The sequence below is a fragment of the Mandrillus leucophaeus genome, unplaced genomic scaffold, assembly GCF_000951045.1.
Source record: "Mandrillus leucophaeus isolate KB7577 unplaced genomic scaffold, Mleu.le_1.0 Scaffold129, whole genome shotgun sequence".
Lineage (NCBI taxonomy): Eukaryota > Metazoa > Chordata > Mammalia > Primates > Cercopithecidae > Mandrillus > Mandrillus leucophaeus.
The window spans coordinates 1600938-1606204 of record NW_012101243.1 but is presented as its reverse complement, the minus strand read 5'-3'; positions in this window follow the sequence as shown (position 1 = coordinate 1606204).

Below are 5267 nucleotides of genomic sequence, written 5' to 3'. Positions count from 1 at the left end.
ACAGCAAGTGGATGAAGACTCCAACTCTAGTCTTTTTTTTTTTTTTCTTTTTTTTTTTCGAGACAAGTTCTGGCCCTGTCAACCAGGCTGGAGTACAGTGGTGCAATCTCGGCTCACTGCAACCTCCACCTCCCAGGTTCATGCGATTCTCCTGCCTCAGCCTCCCGAGTAGTTGGGATTACAGGCGCATACCACCACACCTGGCTAATTTTTTGTATTTTTAGTAGAGACAGGGTTTCACCATGTTGGCCAGACTGGCCTCAAACTCCTGACTTCGTGATCCACACACCTCAGCCTCCCAAAGTGCTGGGATTACAGGTGTGATCCACCAGACCTGGACAACTCCCAGTCTTAACACAAACAGAGCATGCAGTGATGACAGATAACATTCCAGGGAGGGCTACAAGGGAAGTAATATTCAAATGGGAAGGCCAGGTTTCATGAATGCAGAAAGTAGAAGGAACTTTCTAGAACAGGCTGGCAGTATAGACAACTTTATCTCACATAGATTCCATAGTCCTCTCGCAGAGGACTCCCCATTCTCCTTAACCTCAGCTCCCCAGTGCTGCTCAGCTTCCCTCCGCTGCCAGAGCTCCTCAACTTCTTATACCCCAAACTCTCAGCCTGAAGCCCTGGCGATCTCCACTGTTCTCCCTAAGCTCCCTCTGCCCATCTTTCTTTTCACAGTGACTTCACCCCTCAGAATTCCCATACTTCTTTATAGGCCCCACATTGAAACCTAGCCATTTATTTAAAATAAAACAATTGGGCCAAGCATGGTGGCTCATGCCCGTAATCTCAGCAACTCAGGCGGCCCAGGCAAGAGGATCACTTGAGGCCAGGAGTTTGAGACCAGTCTGGGCAACGTGGTGAGACCTCATCTCTACAAACAATTTTTTTTTTTTTTTTTTTTTTTTAGAGAGAGTGTCGCTCTGTCGCCCAGGCTGGAGCGATCTCAGCTCACTGCAACCTCTTGGAAAACAGTCTGGCTGTTCTATGACTGCTAAACATAGAGTTACCATATGATTCAGCCATTCCATTCCAAGGTATATATCCAAGAGAAATGAAAACATATGTCCACACAAAGCTTGTTTGCAAATGTTCATCACAGCATTGTTCATAACAGTAGAAAAGTAGAAGCAACCTAGATATCCATCAACCAATGAATAGATAAAAACAATATGGTGGCCAGGCACAGTGGCTCACACCTGTAATCCCAGCACTGTGGGAGGCCGAGGCGGGGGATCACTTGAGGTCGGGAGTTCGAGACCAGCCTGGCCCACATGGCAAAACCCTGTCTCTACTAAAAATACCAAAAAAATTAGCCAGGCGTGGTGGCAGGCACCTGTAATCCCAGCTACTTAGGAGGCTGAGGCAGGAAAACTGCTTGAACCTGGGAGGTGGAGGTTGCAGTGAGCCGAGATCGTGCCATTGCACTCCAATCCAGCCTAGGCAACAAGAGCAAAACTAAAAAACAAAACAAACAAACAAAAAACCCACAATATAGTATATCCAGACAATGGATTATTATGCAGCAATAAAAAGAAATGAAGTACTAATACATGCTACAACATGGATGACCCTCAAAAAACATTAAATGAAAGAAATCAGTCACAAGAGGTCACATATTGGATTATTCCATTTCTATGAAGTGTGCTTCCCCACCCACTCCCATGGCCAATTTTAGACCTCATCACCAGAATTGTTTGAATTCTGAAATTTTTAATTTATGTCATTCTGTGTTCTCACCATCCTATTATTCTGGTTTTCATTCATTACTCCGAGTACACCTGTCGTTCTACCCCCATTGAGACACTGCACTTTTTATCTCTTCTCTTTATAGTCTGTTGACCCTCTCACCTGTTTGGTTCTTCCATCTAGTTCCCATCCGGTCTATCGTTTTAATTTCTCCCTTGCCAGTATTAACTCCCTTGCTCAATTGTCTTCCTATCTTGTCCACCTAGAAAGACCTCAACCCTGCAATTGTGTATTTTTTCCATGCCTGCCTCTGGATTCTTGAGTACTATTGAAGAAAATCAAGCAAAGATTATATTGGTACCAATAAATATGGTTTTCAACTTTTACTAAGTTCCACTCTGTCCTCCTTCTCCAAAACCACCATTTATAACTACATTAGATTGTTAGGGCTGCCATAACAAAGTGCCACTAAGTGGGTGGCTTAAAGCAATGGAAATTTATTGTTTGGTAGTTATGAAGTCTGAAAGTCTGAAATCAAGGTGTTGGCAGGGCTACGCTCTATCCACAGGCTCCAGGAGAGGAACCTTCCTTGCCTTTTCTAGCTTCTGGAGGTTGCCAACAATCCCTGGCATTTCTTACCTAGCACCTGCATAACTCCAATCTCTGCCGCTGTTATCACATGACATTCTCCCTCCCTGGGTGTTTGTCTCTGTGTCTCTTCTATTCTTCTTCTTCTTTTTTTTTTTTTTTTTTTTTTTTTTTTTTTTTTTTTTTTTTTTTTTTTTTTTTTTGAGATGGAGTCTTGCTTTGACACTCAGGCTGGAGTGCAATGGCGCTGTCTCCACTCACTGCAACCTCCACCTCCCAGGTTCAAGCGATTCTCCTGCCTCAGCCTCCTAAGTAGCTGGGATTACAGGTGCCCACCACCACGCCCAGCTAATTTTTATATTTTTAGTAGAGACTGGGTTTCACCGTGTTGGCAAGGCTGGTCTCGAACTCTTGACCTCATGATCCACCCGCCTTGGCCTCCCAAAGTGCTGGGATTACAGATATGAGCTACCATGCCCGGCCAATACATATGAATTCTATCTGCACCTCTCCAATCTCCACTGCCTCCTTCATAGGTAAGACTATAGTCTTCTCTCACCTGGACTACTACAACTGACTTGGTCAGCAAGTTATGTTAATGGAGCATTTCGGGCAGAAAGAACAGCACATGAAAAGGCATTGAGGTAAGAATTGGCTTGATTTTGAGGACAAAAGGAAAGCCAAGGTCAGTGTGACTGGAAGGTAATGAGTAAGGGTTGCAGTATAAAAGATGAGGTCTGAGGGCGGGGGCAGTGGCTCACGCCTGTAATCCCAGCACTTTGGGAGGCCGAGGTGGGTGGATCACAAGGTCAGGAGGTTGAGACCATCCTGGCTAACTCGGTGAAACCCCGTCTCTACTAAAAATACAAAAAATTAGCCGAGTGTGGTGGCAGGCGCCTATATTACCAGCTACTCGGGAGGCTGAGGCAGAATGGCGTGAACCCGGGAGGCAGAGCTTGCAGTGAGCAGAGATGGCGCCACTGCACTCCAACCTGGGCGATAGAGTGAGACTCCATCTCAAAAAAAAAAAACAATGAGGTCTGAGAGGCAGACAGAGTCCAGATTTTGGAGACCTTGAAGGTCCATGATAAGGAGTTTGCATTTTATTTTATTTTAAGCAAAGCGGTGACATGTTTTAAAAGGGCTCTCTTAGCTGGTTTACAGAGAATAGGTTGTAGATCATAGCGTAGTTTACTTCCAGCATGTTCTCTAGACTTGGCAAGGTGAGATGTTAATGCGACCCCAATTTTAGGGCTTGCTCTAGCTTGCTTTCACTGTATATGAAACTGGAAAGCTATCCAAGTTGTTTTCATTTTAGCTTCAAATAAGGAAACCTCTTTTATTCTCTGTTAACTGCCAAGGATCAAGAGTCCCTCCCTGGAAGAGGCAAGGTGATACATTCTTTCCCTGGGGAAAAAAACTGTCACAGGAAGCCAGAAAGAAGAAGGGAAGGGGGGCAGTGTCCCAATCCCATTGGATTACGCAATCAAGCTGAAGGTACCCATCTCCATTCAAATAAAGTGATTGTGCTTTCCTAAAATGAAAAGCTATTGTCTATCAAGAACTTATGCTCATTTATGAATTTATCTATGTGAAAATATTTAGGAAAGTTACATATTTAATAAATCACCTTTTTTTTTTTTTTTTTTTTTGAGACAGAGTCTCACTCCGTTGCCCAGGCTGGAGTGCAATGGCGCGATCTCGGCTCACCACAACCTCTGTCTCCCGGGTTCAAGCAATTCTCCTGCCTCAGCCACCTGAGTAGCTGGGATTACAGGTGCCTACCACCACGCCCGGCTAATTTTTGTATTTTTAGTAGACACAAGGTTTCACCATGTTGGCCAGACTGGTCTTGATCAACAAGTAATGTTGATAGCACATCCTGACCTCAGGTGATCCACCCGCCTCGGCTTCCCAAAGTGCTTGGATTATAGGTGTGAGCCACCACACCCAGCCAATCACCTCTTTTTTTAGAGACAGGGTCTCCCTCTGTCACCCATGCTGAGTGCAGTGGCATGATCACAACTCACTGCAACCTCAAACTCCCAGCTCAAGTGATCCTCCTGCCACAGCCTCCCAAGTAGCTGGGACCACAGGCACATGCCACTAGGCCCAGGTAATTATTTTTACTTTTTGTAGAGATGGGGTCTTGCTATGTTGCCCAGGCTGGTCTCAAATTCCTGGACACAAGCAATCCTCCCACCTGGGCTTCCGAAAATGCTGGGATTATAGGTGTGAGCCACCATGCCCAGCCATAAATCATGGTTTGTTTTTTGTTTTTTTGAGACAGTCTCACTCCATCACCCAAGCTGGTGTGCAGTGGCATGATCTTGGCTAACTGCAACCTCCGTCTTCAAGAGATTCTCCTGCCTCAGCTTCCTGAGTAGCGGAATTACAGGTGCACACCACCACATGTGGCTAATTTTTGTATTTTTAGTAGAGACAGGATTTCACCATGCTTGCTGGTCTCAAACTCCTGACCTCAAGTGATCCACCTGACTCGGTCTCCCAAAATGTTGGGATTACAGGTATGAGCCACTGACCCTGGCCAAATGACCTTTATTAAAAAGACAAATTTTATACTGAAACTGTTCTAGAACATTCAGAATATATATACTCTAGGACAATATTTGCCAATGGGATCAGTTATAATGTCTGTTTTTCTTTGAGGAACAGTCTGTGCCCTTTACCTATCAATTAACCCAGCAGAGAGCTGGTTTCCGTGTCTTATTGGCCCCCACACAGAATTGTTTTATTTGCCCCTTAGTGCAGTGCAAACAATTTTTTTTTTTTTTTCTGAGACGGAGTCTCACTTTGGAGTCGCCCAGGCTGGAGTGCAGTGGCCGGATGTCAGCTCACTGCAAGCTCTGCCTCCCAGGTTTACGCCATTCTCCTGCCTCAGCCTCCTGAGTAGCTGGGACTACAGGCGCCCGCCACCTCGCCCGGCTAGTTTTTTATATTTTTTAGTAGAGACGGGGTTT